This window comes from Meriones unguiculatus, chromosome 19 (assembly GCF_030254825.1).
Source record: "Meriones unguiculatus strain TT.TT164.6M chromosome 19, Bangor_MerUng_6.1, whole genome shotgun sequence".
Classification (NCBI taxonomy): Eukaryota; Metazoa; Chordata; class Mammalia; order Rodentia; family Muridae; genus Meriones; species Meriones unguiculatus.
In genome coordinates, this window is record NC_083366.1 from 70,511,808 (window position 1) to 70,527,972 (window position 16,165).

The 16,165-nt window shown below is 39.1% G+C and overlaps 1 protein-coding gene across 2 annotated transcripts in view; it reads left to right on the forward strand.

Annotated features, from left to right (window-relative positions):
• Positions 1–16,165, forward strand: part of Gucy1a2 (guanylate cyclase 1 soluble subunit alpha 2) — a 267,897-nt gene that overhangs the window by 69,894 nt on the left and 181,838 nt on the right. The gene's annotated exons all lie outside the window — the stretch shown is intronic.

The following is a 16,165-nucleotide window of genomic DNA, read 5'->3' on the forward strand; positions in this document are numbered from 1 at the left end:
TCTAGGTCCTATTAAGGTGACAATATTACTATCACATCTGGCCTATTGTTTTCTGTTTGATTTCAGATGCTCTTATTGAAGATTACTTTACTTTGTTCCCCCTTAGTGCCTGATTTTAATCATTTCCTTTCTGTAAAAGGATCTAATGACCCATACTGTATCAGCACTGTTGTCACCACCTTAATATTGCTTGGGAAGACTTAAGAACTTTGAGCTAGGAGCTTCTATCTATAACTAGTCCATATTTTTACATTATTCAGATTCTTTACATTTCTTTGTTAGTCAGGTTCTTTGGATGGATTTGAGATAAAATCTAAAGATACTTGAATATCACTTATTCATTCAACAAACATTTGTTGTATCATGGATGATGGCATTGCACAAGTTTTTTAAATTTGTTTTTGTTTTTTGTTTGTTTTTTAAACATCAGAATGCTTTGGTAGTATTAACTATAAACTATTCAGGTTTTTTTCTCTGTGGACTTCTCAAACACAAAATTTTGGATCTTAGATCAAACATATAATAATTCTGAAAATAATACATCTGAATTAGTTAGCATCCTGTTGGTATATATTGGTATGTGTGTGTGTGTGTTGGATTTTTGTTTTTTTACACAATAAGCTAAAAACTTCCATATTACTTGACTTCAAAATAAACTTTGACTTAATAATGACCTGTGGCTGAGGTATTTTATTTATTTATTTTTGGCTGAGATATTTTAAAAGAAATAATTCAATAAAAGAAGATGAAAATTCAGATAATGACCTTATGATGGTTGAATGTTTTTCTGTTTACAAAGAAACAGAAAAACATTATTGTTCTTATTGGCAACATTATTGTTCTTATTGGTATGGAATCATCAATTACCAGATGACACATCAGCTTTGGAGAATGTCAAACACATGTTTAAATGAGAATTATGTGCACAGATGTAATTCAGTCCAAGGCAATGTTTATGATGTTATAGCTCTAGTTTCCTGGGAAACAGATGCTGAGATGGAAATTTGCACACAGGAAGTTGAACCTCAGGATCAATGATCTAACCAGGCAAACCTCATTAAATTTCAGGGCCTGAGACTGGTCCTACGTTGCTTTCAGCTCCACTGTCTGAGTCATCTTCCTTTTTTTGTGAGAATTAACACATGCACTTTTCTGGCCTCTCTAGAGCATTTCCTTTTGAGATTTGAGACGAATGGGCACAAGTACGAAGTCAAGTCCTGGCTGATGCTTCCTGAATTACTGACCTATACAAGGAAGTAAAGCCTTTGTGTTCAGCTCTTTCCCCACAGACCAGCTTGGCTTGATTCAGATGCCCTGGGAGAAGCAGGCGCTTGGGCCAGCTTTCACCTCAGCTGTAGTCAAACCCAGAGCAACACTCAACTGAAGGCTCACAGCTACAAACACTAGCCTCCATTAGTTATGACACAGTACATAAAATAAGAAAAGCTGAACACAAAGCATTTGTGTTATGAAAAATGGATTTAACTATGAAAAATGTGTGTGGGTCTACATATTTCTGAAGGAGATACAAAATGTAGCTATTTTACAAATGTAGAATAATTCATAATAACTTTTCAGCCCATAAACTAGAATGTCAGCCAGCTTGTTTCTTTTACAGTAATGGAAGAATTCAGGGTTCTATTGTCTCTTCTTTAGTCAGTTAAAAAAAAGCTATTTTTTTGCTGTTGTAGTTTTGCATGTCTCAAGGTTCGTATGTGGTTGGTCTGTGAGGCCTGCTATGCTGTGGTCCCGGCAGACTCAGCTCTGTGCGCCTCTGTCAGAGCCACTTAGGGACAGGTGCTTTGAGAGCGTGACCTCAGCCGTTCTTAGATCAGCTGAAGTTCAGAGTAATAATGAGGTGATGTGCACGTGTCTAATTCCTACATGTGCATTACATGCTCATTTCCACTTTCCTTCTTCTTTATTCATTTAAACATCGTTTAAAACAAGATTTATCATCTCTGTTTGCAGTGCTTGTGTGTGTGCTTGTGTGTGTGCGTGCCCATGTACATATGAGTGCAGGAGGCCAGAGGCACTGCTTATCTCTGGAGTTGGAGTTACAGGCCATTGGAAGTGGAAAGACTGGAACTGAGTTCCAGGCCTCCAGAAGTCAGCTTAGCTATAATAGAAATTGTGAATGAAGAATATAGATGGTCCAGGGTAAGGAAATCAAATATGCTAAAGGTACAATTTAAAGATTCACTCTAGCAAGGAGGCGCATGTAGATCTCTTTTACAAGCCAGGACGCATATACACAAAAGACTGTAGGCCCAGGAAAGCCCCCTTATCTTAAACAGATTCTTCTGTTTCTGTGTCCACTATGATTTCTTGCTGAGTCATAACTCAGTGTCCTAGTCACACAAACCCTGTTTTGTTCTCCTTTTCTCTATTGTTACTGTACTTTATCTACTTTAACTTAAGCTTAAGCAGTTCTTTATTGTTGCTTTTAATACATTTTGAATTAGTTCTTTGAAAATATAAGACAGAAAACAAAAGAGAGCATGAAAGCTGTTTGGGGATTACTTAGAGGGTGTCTGTGAAGAGAGGAGGCAGATTTGTTACATTCATCACAGAAGATGTCACACAACTGGCCACTGAAATTAGAGCACTAGACTCTGTCTCACATAGAAGTTGGAAGAAGCTTTGTAATTTCTGAAGCCACTACGCTTGGAAGAACAGGTTTCATGGGTTGCTCATCACTGGAGGAATTGAAACAAAGGAAGAATGACCATTTGGAGGATGACTGTGATTTGAGGGAAGTTGGACTTGGACTGATGAGTTGCCACAGAAGTTCCAGCACACTTCATGGCTTAATATACTAGCATAATGAACGATGCTGAGTACTTAATGATCTTTTAAGCAAATATTTCCATAACTACATGCTTGCACACTTCAAAAGTAAAGCATGAGGATCACTTGCTAATTATGAACCAGTCATAACTACTGTAATAACTCCATTGTAGACTCATGCAAATGGATTCATTTTCCGTTTTCTTTATAAATTGGGTTCTGTTTAGTTAATCACACATGCACTTTGGGACTTTGCTAACATTCAGTAAGAAGATTGTAAGAACAATTCAGCTTACCCTGAGATTTACTCTTCACCACACCACAGCCTCACCGCTCAGCTTCCCTTCCGTGGAGACTGCACAGCAGTGTGACTCCCTAGATTTGCTTGGCGTCTTTAAGGACAGCAACATGGCTACCCTAGATCTCATCAGCACCTTTAAAGAGGAAAATTAACAGTTTGGTAATTAAAGAAAAAACAAGCAAAGAACCATGAGTAGTGACTAACAGCTCTGGGAAAGGCCTTTTAGGATGTATCAATGTGGAAGGTCTGCTCTTTGGATTCCACTGCCATGTCTTTCAGTCTGAACTGGGCCAGTTAGGAACAGAAGCCAGATTCCATGTCACCTGCATAGTAATCACCTTCTCAAACAGCAGGTAAAAGCGCTAGTATTGGAAATATAAGAATACCCATCAGTAGGGTGTCTCCAAAGTCCACAAGCTACTGCCATGTGTTTTTTTAAGTTTAATATTTATTATTATTATTATTTACAGTTTATTCACTTTGTATCTCAGTTGTAGCCCCTCCCTCCCTCTCTCTTCTTTTTCTGTCCCTCTCCCCTAGTCCACTGAAAGGGAAAATCCTCCTCCCCTACTGTCTGACCCTATCCTATCAGGTCCCATTAGGACTGTCTGGATCCTCTTTTTTGTGCTGGCTAGAGAGAAATGATCAAGGAGCAAACCAAAGTTCCCTTTCCTAGAAATAGATCAGCATTTCCTGGAGAAACCACAGAAAACAGCCAGTCAGGGGCCACTTGGTCATCTGCTGGACCCTCTGCCTGACCATATAGCAGGAAAGATAAGGTTGCTTAACTGTTAGGTTAGAAATAGCCTGTCTCACGATAAACTCTTGACTGCTGACCGCCCAAAAGTTGCCCCTTGTTTTGTTTTTTCGCCTCTGCTCATAAGTTTGAATGTGCCTATCATACTAAAGATTACCTAACCTGCCCCGAAATTCCCTGAGTACCTGTAAAGGAAGCATGCGAGCTCAATTGGGGTTCTCCACCATTTTGCTTTGCATAGGCGGGGACCCATGGATTTCTGCAGAATTATACACTGTTGCTGTTTACATATTATTTAACTCTGGGGTGTTTTCTTCAGCATGATCCAGACCCTATCAAAACAAAATTAAATGTGACAATAATCCAGTATGTTCTGATGCCCATAAACAGGAGAGACTGTTGAGCATTTTTAAACAGTGTCCTGGAGAGGACAGGAGCTCCACAAGGAGAACAACAGAACCAAAAAATCTGCGCACAAGGGTCTTTTCTGAGACTGATACTCCTACTAAGGACCATTCATGGAGATAACCTAGAACCTCTGTACAGAAGTAGCCCATGGCAGCTCAGTGTCCAAGTGGGTTCCCTAGTAATGGGAACAGTGACTATCTCTGACGTGAACTGATTGGCCTGCTCTTTGATCACCTCCCCCAGAGTGGGGAGCAGCCTTACCAGGCCACAGAGGAAGACAGTGCAGCCAGTCCTGATGAGACCTGATAGACTAGGATCAGAAAGAAGGAAAAGAAGACCTCCCCTGTCAGCGGACTGGGGGAGGGACATGGGTGGAGAAGGAGGAGGGAGGGTGAGATTGGGATGGGAGGAAGGAGGGAGCTACAGGGGGGATACAAAGTAAATAAATTGTAATTAAAAAATTAAAATAAAAAAAGTTACATGGGGCCTTAAGGAAGTGAGAATAGACCACAGTGGGTCACATGACCCACAAAGCTTGGGCTCTATTTTGAAGGCAACAGATAGTCATTGTAAATCTTTGAGCAGAGAATGACACTAAATTCTTGGTTTAAGAAGGGCACATGGAGAACGGACTAGAGAAAAGTCGCCTGAGAGGCTGGAGGACGGTCCTCGACAGTGGCCTGAGGCTGCTTAGTAACAGAGAAAAGTCGGCTGAGAGGCTGGAGGACGGTCCTCGACAGTGGCCTGAGGCTGCTTAGTAACAGAGAAAAGTCAGCTGAGAGGCTGGAGGACGGTCCTCGACAGTGGCCTGAGGCTGCTTAGTAACAGAGAAAAGTCGGCTGAGAGGCTGGAGGACTGTCCTCGACAGTGGCCTGAGGCTGCTTAGTAACAGAGAAAAGTCGGCTGAGAGGCTGGAGGACTGTCCTCGACAGTGGCCTGAGGCTGCTTAGTAACAGAGAAAAGTCGGCTGAGAGGCTGGAGGACTGTCCTCGACAGTGGCCTGAGGCTGCTTAGTAACAGAGGCTCATGGAAAGTCAGCGCAGGTGAGCGACGAGCTACAGTCTGAAACAAATGGTGTTCTCTCCACGTCACAGGCAGCTTCAGCTCTGCTTTACAGCACACAAAAATCAAATGTTTTAATGTTTTATTTGTGTGTGTGTGTGAGTGTGTGTTCCCCTGTGTTAGCTAAGGGACACATAGTCTCTGAATTTTCTTGTACAATATCACATTTTTATTTGTTCGCATTTTATGCTTTTCCAAATCTGGATATGATATTATAAGTTCCTGTATATAACTCAGATTTATTTTACGAAATTACTGTCATTCCATTATTCTTTCCAATAATATAATATACATGTATGTATATATGTACATATATATACATATATATATGATTGTATTTTCATATCTGACAGTTATTGTTAGAATCTCCAGCACAATGTTGGACAATTGCCATGAAATCAAACTTTGAAGTTTTTTTTCAAATCTTTTATCATTTAGAATAAGCATTGCATCTAGTTTTTTAAAACAGCTTTTATTACATTTCAAACAGTTTATTATTGTTATTTTATTAAATGTTTATTAACATATTTGAATCTTAGACTTTTTGGAATTTATTGATATCTTTTATTTTGTTATTTTGATTTATGAATTCAGTAATTTTGATTGAATGTTGCTACCATCAAATTACTGTTTCATTTATGATAGAAACATTACTTGGTACTTTACAGATTACTAGCTTGTATTGCTTACTATTTTAGAAAATGTTCATGAGAAAAATTGGTCTTAATATATGCTATGGGGTTTTGACAGGTTGTACATGAGGTTAAAGTGTTTTTCTCCACCCCAGAAGAAGGCAATGGATATCATGGGGCTACAGTTACAGACAGCTGTGAGTCGCCATGTTGGTTCTGGGAATTAAACTCAGGACCTCTGGAGGAAGAGTCAGTGCTCTTAACCTTAGTACATATTACAGCTTCCACTATTGTGTTTTCATGGGATTCTTGAGTGTGCAATAAAAGGGTCTCTGCATCTCTCTCTGTTTCTTGTGCCTTTTCTTGAGCTTTTTGTTTGTTTGTTTGGTTTAGTTTTCTATTATTATATTTCTATTATTCTCTGCTAGAAGAGGAGAATGATAATTAGAATATGTTATATGAAAAAAACTATTTTCAATAAAAGAAAAATTAAAATTAAAAAAAATCACGGTTTTTTGTTTTGTTTTGCCTATGGCCCTGAAGATAATTGAGTAGCTTCAGATTTTTTTTTTCCTTAAAAGTGGGCCAAGTCTCACTTCAGTCATTTACATTTTACCCGTTCTTTGTTCACACTGTTGTCCACACAGAAGCTTTGGAAAATTGCCTGATTCTTTCCTTTAATGGTCACTGCATGGCTATGACAAAATACCCAAGCGAACAAGGGAGCAAAGAGTTATTTTGGCTTCTATTAGAGGTTTTAATTCATGGTCGCCTGGTCCTTCTTGCGGGGATGGATGGATAAAAGACATCACTGGACGAAGTGTGCGCTGAAGTTCCTTACCTCATCGAATCCGGGAAACAGGGAGGTGACAGAGAGAAAGGCCAGTGACAGGATGTGACCTTAGAGCACACATGTCCAAGGACCACGTCCCTTTAGCTAGAGTCTACCTCTTCCATTTAGCTTTGAATTAGCCTGTAGATGATGTTAGAGCCTTTGTGATGCAGGCTCAGGACCTCTGGAGGAAGAGTCAGTGCTCTTAACCTTAGTGCATATTACGGCTTCCACTATTGTGTTTTCATGGGATTCTTGAGTGTGCAATAAAAGGGTCTCTGCATCTCTCTCTGTTTCTTGTGCCTTTTCTTGAGCTTTTTGTTTGTTTGTTTGGTTTAGTTTTATATTATTATATTTCTATTATTCTCTGCTAGAGAAATGAACAGCAGTAAGTGGACTCAGGCAGTTAGTGATATAACCATAAGAAGATCTTAAGTTTGGAGGGAATTAGGATTGGGGGTCTCTAGGAAAAATAGGAGGATGATAGTGGGGGATGGATGTAATGAAGAAACATTGTATAAAAGGATGAAAGGAAGAAAAATACTTTTTAAACAGTGAAAGTCAGTTTTAACACACGAGCCTTCCAGTTTTATTTTCAGATACAAAGGTTCCATTGTCCCAGTTTCTTCTCATTATGTACATTTGTCTTTTTTTTTTTCAGTATATTTTTTTTTCTCAATTTTAGGTTGTGCCTATTTTCATGTTCTGATTTTTCCCCTTAAGTTCAACATGGTTTTCTACTTAGAACAAGGTTCCTTAAGAGGAACAGGAAGTTTGATGTGAGATTGTGTCAGAGAAGTTGTACCCATGGAGTCTTAATCTGAATGGTATTTATTTATTTTTTATTCCCTCCCTCCCTCCCTCCCTCCCTCCCTCCCTCCCTCCCTCCCTCCCTCCCTCCCTCCCTTCCTTCCTTCCTTCCTTCCTTCCTTCCTTCCTTCCTTCCTTCCTTCCTTCCTTTTGTTGCTGAAGACACAAAATTTAAATTTTACTTGATTTCAGTTTCCCTGAGTTCCAAATGTTATAACTTCAGTTTCGAATTTTTCTTTAATCTAAGTGTATATACTGACTAGCTTTCAGTCTTAAAATATTTCTTGTCACGACTTTCCTTATTTGCAAACGTTTATTACTAATATTTTCTTGCAGTTAGAAAATATTTTTGAAAAATCATTCTTAAAGGTATATTATAAAAAGTTTGTGTCAAGTAACTGAGCAGCTTTTACAAGTTCTTGTATATAACATAGTTACATAACTGCTTTGTTTTTGTTACTTTTGCTATCAAATATTTTTCTTTTTAATGTATTTTTGTATATTCCTGTTTTAGTCCCATCATCTCTCTGACTGGTATCCTTAATTCTGAACTCAGCATTTTCAAGTATAATATTTCCAATGTTGATTAATTAACTGCATAACCCGTTTTTTCTTTTTTAGTATTATGATTTATTACCATGTGTTCAATTTGTATCCCGGCTGTGGCCCCCTGCCTCATCTCCTCCCAAAACCACCCTCCCTCTCTCCTCCCCCTATGCTCCTCCCCTAGTCCACTGGTGGTCCTCCTCCCCCTCTATCTGACCCTAGCCAATCAGGTCTCGCCAGAACTGGCTGCATTGTCTTCCTTTGGGGCCTGGCAAGGCTGCACCCCTCAGGGGGAGGTGATCAGAGAGCCCGCCACTGAGTTCATGCCAGGGAAAGCCCCTGTTCCTCTTACTAGGAAACACACTTGGAGACTGAATCTATGGGCTACATCTGAGCCAGGGTTTTAGGTCCTCTCTGTTCATTGTTGGTTGGGGTATGATTCTCTTCAGAGCCCCCAGGGCTCAGTATTTTGGTTTTGGTTTTTTGTTTTGTTTTGTTTTGTTTTTGTTTTGCCTCTGTTGGTCTCCTTTTAGAGCTTCTGTCCCCTCCAGGTCTTTCTATCTCCCCCTTCTTTCATAAGACTCCCTGCACTGTGCTCAAAGTTTGGTTATGAGTCTCAGCCTCTGCTTCAATACCTTAATCAGTAGACTCTTTCAGAGGCCATCTGTGGTAGGCTCCTGTCCTGTACCCTGTCTTCTCCTGTTTAATACCCCCTCCCCTTTAATATTTTTTAATTTTTTTATTAATTACACACCTTTTAAAATTTTTAAAACAAATTATTACAATTCATTCACTTTGTATCTCAGCTGTAGCCCCCTCCCTCATCCCCTCCCAATCCCTTACTCTTCTCCTTCCCTGCCCCTCCCCCAGTTTCCTAATAGGAAAGGTCCTCCTCCCCTTCCATGAACACCTAATTTTCATCAAACAGTTTCACAAGAGAAGTAGGAATTCATTTTCTCTACCTCCTAAGGTAGTTGTGTATGCTTCTGTGATAATCTAATCACAAGGTAATATAATTATTTGCAGGACCTCATGAGAGTGAAAACATGTCTATTGATCCTGGCATCCATAGATATAATATATCCTTAGAATATATCCTTAGATATATTATATGTACATCCTTAGATATATCCTTAGATATAATACAACTGAAACATGAATAGATTGATGATACTGCACAACAGGGATGAGTTATATGAAGGAAAGAAAGGAAGGAAGGAAGGAAGGAAGGAAGGAAGGAAGGAAGGAAGGAAGGAAGAAAGAAAGAAAGAAAGAGAGAGAAAGAATTTCTCCATGGACCAGGCATTTTGCTGGTGATAGATATGAATGGAACAATAAGTAAAACACTTTGTCTTCGAGAAATTCACAAGTAGGTTGAGATAGCTTAACAAACAGAAACAACAGGCTCATGCCTGTTTATAGTTGAAGTTTCCAGCATTTAGTCAGTTAATTTTTAAAAGAGGGGAATTAATAGTGATTTTTAAAACTCCGACTCTACACTAATCCATTAATAAGAACAATTTAATTATATTTTGTTTCTTGAGGAAATATGTTCTTATGGCCCCAAACATCAAGCTGTCACAGCATCCTGTGATATGAGAAGATAAGTATTGTCTATATGTTTCAACTGAGGGTTTGCATCAATCATAGGTGGAATGCTGGGAGTTGGAACTGTAGTCCATATCTGAAGTGAACTACTTTCTCCACAGCACTTTCAGATGAAGTATAAAATCGAGTTTTCATTATTGACTCATAACATATGTACAGAGGTGAACTCATCATTAGTTTTCAATTTTCACTCTAATACTTGTTATTTCCTGGTCTTGTTCAGTTGAGCAATTGTGGAGATAAAAATCTTTATAAAATTAAATATAATGCTTTATGGAAAATTGCTCTACATAGTACACTATTTAGAGCATCTCAGTTTTTCTTTAATGAGAGTAACTGTAGCGTTACGCTGTATGCCTGAGTGAGATCATTTAAAAACTGTCATTGTGCTTTCAGATACAGAGGTACTTTATAGAGCAGCAGGGGTTTCTGGTTGATAGAATCTTAGTAGTTTTGATTTGGGTGCCTCTGGTATATTTATTTTTTGATTATTGTTTTGATGACTACTTAATATTTGGCACTGACAAGAGACCATCCGCGAACATACTGTATTGTCTTTATATCTGTGTATTCCACTTAACTACGAGAGCATTTTCATTGCTATGGTCATCAGTGCCAGCTAGAAACAATATTTTATTCTCTTCTTTGTTCAAAGATCTGCAGTCCTTGGACTCTATGTTTCTTCAAAGTCTAAAAGCACTCCATGGGTTATTTTTGGAAGTACATGTGACAGATAACCAGATTATAGGAATTTTTGCTCTGACTTTTGTTTTCTGTAAAAATCTGATCGCCAAAACATTTCACAATTATGAAGAATACTAACATTAATGTGGGTATTATTTTCATTTTTATGCATTCAAATTTTTTAGTTATTCATAGTGATAATGATGTAGATACTAGCCATTGGCCAGCTTTTCATTTGTCTTAAAAGAAATTCTGAGTAGGGAAGAAACTCTATAAATACTAGCCTTTGTCAGCTTTCATTTTCTTGGTGTTTGGCAGCAGTGAGCTGAAGCAGTGAGGAGGTGAGGGTAGCAGGTGACACTCTCTGCAGTCACATCCCTTATGCAGTAATTACGAACCCTTAGCCCTACGGTATTACAGCTCACGTGTCTGCCTCGGAAGTTCATATTCCTCAGCCTCTCACAGCAGCTGGTGCCACAGTTCCCAGACTCTTGTTCCCACAGACATGACAGTTCCCTGGAACTCCTCTGGAAACCAAAGCCTTCATTTCTCTTTGGATCCTATCCTTCTCTAGTCTCAGCCTTCCCCCCTGATTGCTGCCTCCTGTCCTTCCTGCCCCCACCGCTCTCCAACAGTTCCTCTGACTCTTCTTCAGCTGTCTATTAGACTACTGCCTTGCCACTTTCATGGTGTGATTTGCAAACTGCTCAGCTGTTGCTTCTACCACCACTCTGTCTCTGCCAAAATTGTCTGTATTCTGCTTTCTTTTAATGTTACGGAATGTAGGCCAGGAAGGGAAGAGAAGTCTTATTGGTGCTCATGTTGTGACACCAGAAGGGGTAACAGATAACCTAATCAGTGGGCCTTAGCAACCTACATGTGCACAATTGTATGTTTGGGCAGTTGTGGCTGAAGCTGTATCTTCAGTTAAAGAAACCAGTCACAGGTAAAGTATAGTTTTCTCAAGGCACCTGTGAGGTGTTCCATCTACTGATGCTGACCTGAACTCAACCTAGGTGAATAACTGGCTGATATAGTTCTTTTGCTTATGGTATTTAGAGCAGCAAGGAATTGTTTGTCAGCTGCCAAGTAGGAATCAAACACCTTCGGCCCTGCTTGTTACTTAGTTTCTTTGGGTCTGTGGATTGCAGCATGGTCATTCTGTATTTTATGGCTAATAGCCACTTATAAGTGAGTACATACTATACATTCTGGGTCTGGGTTACCTCATTCAGGATGATCTTTTCTAGTTCCATCCAGTTTGCCTGCAAATTTCATGATGTTCTTGTTTTAATAGATGAGTAACATTCCACTATGTAAATGTATCACATTTTCTTTATCCATTCTTTGGTTGAGGGCATCTAAGTTGTATCCAGTGTCTGGCTATTATGGATAAAGCTGCTATGAACATAGCTGAGCAAGTGTCCTTGCTATATGGTGAAACATCTTTTGGGCATATGCCCAGGAGTGCTTATAGCTGGGTCTTGAGGGAGAACTATTACCAGTTTTCAGAGAAAGCACCAGATTATTTTCCAAAGTGGTTGTACAAGTTTGCACTCCCACCAAGCAATGAAGGAGTGTTCCTCTTGCTCTATATCCTCACCAGCATGTGCTGTTACTTGAATTTTAATCTTAGCCATTCTAATGTGTCTATGATAGAATCTCAGAGTTGTTTTGATTTTTATTTCCCTGATGACTAAGGATGTTGAACAGTTCTTCAAGTACTTCCTGGCCATTAAAAATTCCCATGTCAAGAACCCTCTGTTTAGCTCTGTATTCCATTTATTAATTAGGTTATTTGGTTTATTGGTGTCTAGTTTCTTGAATTCTTTATATATTTTGTATATTAGCCCTTTGTCAGATGTAGGGTATGTGGCGATCGCTTTCCATTCTGCAGGCTGCTGTTTTGTCCTAGTGACAGTGTCCTTTGCTTTGCAGAAGCTTTGCAATTTCATGAGGACCCATTTATTTATTGTTGATCTTAGTGTCTGAGCTGTTGTTGTTCTGTTCAGAAAGCTTTTTCCTGTATCAATAAATTTAAAGCTATTCATCATTTTCTTTTCTGTTAGATTTAGTGTATCTTGTTTTATGTTGAGTTCTTTGATTCACTTGGACTTGAGTTTTGTGCAGGTTGATTAATATGGATCTGTTTCCATTCTTCTACATGCAGACATCCAGTTAGACCAGCTTTCATTTTTCCATTTTATGATTTTGTTTTTTTGTAAAAAATCAGGTGTCCCTAGGTATGTGATTTTATTTCTGGGTCTTCAGTTAAATTCCATCGATCAACGTGTCAGTTTTTATGCCAATACCATGTGGTTAAGAATTAACATCAAAATAGTTTTTAACATACTTTAGCAGCATCTAAGTCTGCCCAGTGTCCCAGGGAAAAGTGTGTCTCTCTCAGCTGTTTCATAAGACTTCGATAAAGAAGGTGGGATTGGGTTTTCCAACATATTGTTATTATATCTGACAAGTATGTTTTGATATGAAATAACATATATAAGGGTTAGGAGGAAGAAATCATGAATCATATTAGATTAAAGAAAAAAACAGGTAAGATTATTAAGAAAAATAAAGGCAAGACAGTGTACAGTGGTTATGTAATTATAAAAGAATTTCTATCAGATCACTTAGAGTAGCAGCCAAGTTGTCGCTAACATCATTTGTCTTGTTTTCTCTCATCAATTCTAGAGAGCTGGGATGATCAATATATTGTTACCAGTTCTCACTAGTTCTATTGTTATGCAACATTTGTTGAGCAATAGTCTTCAACCATGTACAGGGCCATGTAAACTGAGTGATGGCTGTTATGTCAATAAATCACATTGTTAGTTAACCTCGAACATCAAACCTACAAAACTAAAGTTAATGTGGAATGTTTTTTATAATATTTTAATTTTATTTTTATTAATTACAATTTATTCCCTTTGTATCCCACCAGTAGTTCCCTCCTCTTCCCCTTCCTCTTCTCTACCCATGCCCCTCCCCCAGTCCACTGATGAGGGAGGTCCTCTTTCCCTTCCATCTGATCCTAGTCCATCAGGTCTCATCAGGAGTGGTTGGACTGTCTTCCTCTGTGGTCTGGTAAGGCTGCACCCCCCTGAAGGGGAGGTGATCAAAGAGCAGGCCAATACTGAGCTGGACACTAAGCTGCCAGAGGTTACATCTGTGCAGGGTTCTAGGTTATCTCCATATATGGTCCATGGTTGGAGTATCAGTCTCAGAGAACTGTGTCCAGATATTTTGGTTCCATTGCTCGCCTTGTGGAGCTCCTGTCCCCTCCATGTCTTTCTATCTTCTTTCATAAAATTCCCTGCACTCTGCCCAAAGTTTGGCTATGAGTCTCAGTATCTGCTTTGATACTCTGCAGGACAGAGTCTTCCAGAGGCCCTCTGTGGTAGGCTACTGTCCTGTTGCCTGTTTTTCCCTCTTCTGATGTCCATCCTCTTTGCCTTTCTGATTGCAGATTGAGCATCTTACCCAGAGTCTTCCCTGTACTTAGCTTCTTTAGGTGTACAGATTTTAGTATGTTTAGCCTATGTTATATGCCTAATATCCACTTATAAGTGAGTATATACCATGTGTGTCTTTCTGCTTCTAAGATACCTCACTCAGGATGATCTTTTCTAGTTCCCACCATTTGCCTGCAAATTTCATGATTTCCTTGTTTGTAATTGCTGAGCAATATTCCATTGTGTAAATGTACCACAATTTCTTTTTATTTTTAATTCTTTATTAATTATACTTTATTCACTTCGTATCCCCCCTGTGGTTCCCTCCCTCCTCCTGTCCTAATCCCTCCCTTTGTCGTCCCCCCTCTGTAGGCATGCCCCTCCCCAAGTCAACTGATAGGGGAGGTCTTCTTTTCCTTCCTTCTGATCCTAGTCAATTAGGTCTCATCAGGTGTGGCTGTATTGTCTTCCTCTGTGGCCAGGTAAGGCTGCTCCCCTCTCAGGGGGAGGTGATCAAAGAGCAGGCCAATCAGTTCATGTGAGAGACAGTTCCTGTTCCTATTATTATGGACCCCACTTGGACACTGAGCTGCCATGGACTACATCTGTGCAGGGGTCTTAGGTTATCTCCATGCATGGTCCTTGGTTGGAGTATCAGTCTCAGGAAAGACCCCTGTGCTCAGATTTTTTGGTTCTGTTGCCCTCCTTGTGGAGTTCCTGTCCTCTCCAGATCTTACTGTTTCCCACTTCTTTCATAAGATTCCCTACACTCTGCCCAAAGGTTGGCCATAAGTCTCAGCATCTGCTTTGATAGTCTGCAGGGCAGAGCCTTTCAGAGGTCCTCTGTCCACAATTTCTGTATCCATTCTTCAACTGAGGAGCATCTGGATTTTTTCCAGATTCTGGCTATTATAAATAAATCTGCTACGAACATGGTTGAGCAAATGTCCTTGTTGTATACTTGAACATCTTTTGGATATATGCCTAGGAGTGGTATAGCTGGATCTTCAGGTAGCACTATTCCTAATTGTTGAGAAAGCGCCAGATTGATTTCCAAAGTGGTTGTACAAGTTTACATTTGTACCAGCAATGGAGGAGGGTTCCCCTTTCTCCACATTCTCTCCAGCATGTGGTTTTTTTTCTTTTTTTGTTCTTAGCCATTCTGATGGGTGTAAGGTGAAATCTCAGGGTCGTTTTGATTTGCATTTCCCTGATGACTAAGGATATTGAGCATTTCTTTTAGTGTTTCTCTGCCATTTGATATTGTTCTCTTGAGAATTCTGTTTAGCTCTGTACCCCATTTTTAATTGGATTACTTGATATTTTGCTGTTTAACTTCTTGAGTTCTTTATATATTCTAGATATTAGCCCTCTGTCAGATACAGGGTTGGTGAAGATCTTTGCCCAATCTGTAGGCTGTCGTTTTGTTCTGATCACAGTGTACTTTGCTTTGCAGAAGCTTTTCAGTTTCATAAAGTCCCATTTATTGATTGTTGATCTCAGAGCCTGTGCTGCTGGTGTTCTGTTCAAGTAGTTGTCTCCTGTGCCAATCAGTTCAAGGCTTTTTCCACTTTTTCTTTTAGGAGGTTTAGTGTGTCTGGTTTTATGTTGAGGTCTTTGATCCACTCGGACTTTAGTTTTGTACAGGGTGATAACTATGGATCTATTTGCATTTTTCTACATGTAGACATCTAGTTAGACCAGCACCATTTGCTGAACATGCTTTTTTTCCATTGCATGGCTTTAATAAAGACCTTTATTTTTTCTGCTCAGATTCCTACTCTATTCTTCACTTTTTTCATTTTTGTGGTTGATAGAACACCAATCATTTCGCGTTCTACAATTTTGTATTGGTTTTTTGTTTATTTTTTCATGAAGTCTATTGAATTTGCATGATTTATGCTGTTATAGTAAAATAAACACTCTATTTCCACTGGAAAACTTGATGCTTTCCCCACACACGCACCATAGATTCTTTTTTTCATAGCTACTTTCCACTTAATGAACACATAGCTTCGTATGTGTGTCTGTGTCCTCTAAGGTTAGTAAAATTATTAAGAAAAAGAAAAAGTCATTTGTGTTATTTAAATAAAGAAGTATTAAAGACAAAATGATTTTCTACATTATTAGTATTTAAAAAGCTTCCACTCTGGGAGTCAGGGGGAAGAAAAATATGGGAAAAAAAGTTTTGGCCACTGAAAATATTCTCAAGATATTATAATGGTAATACATTAATCAATGTAATAGCACAGCATCATAAGTTGAACCGTAATGTAAACT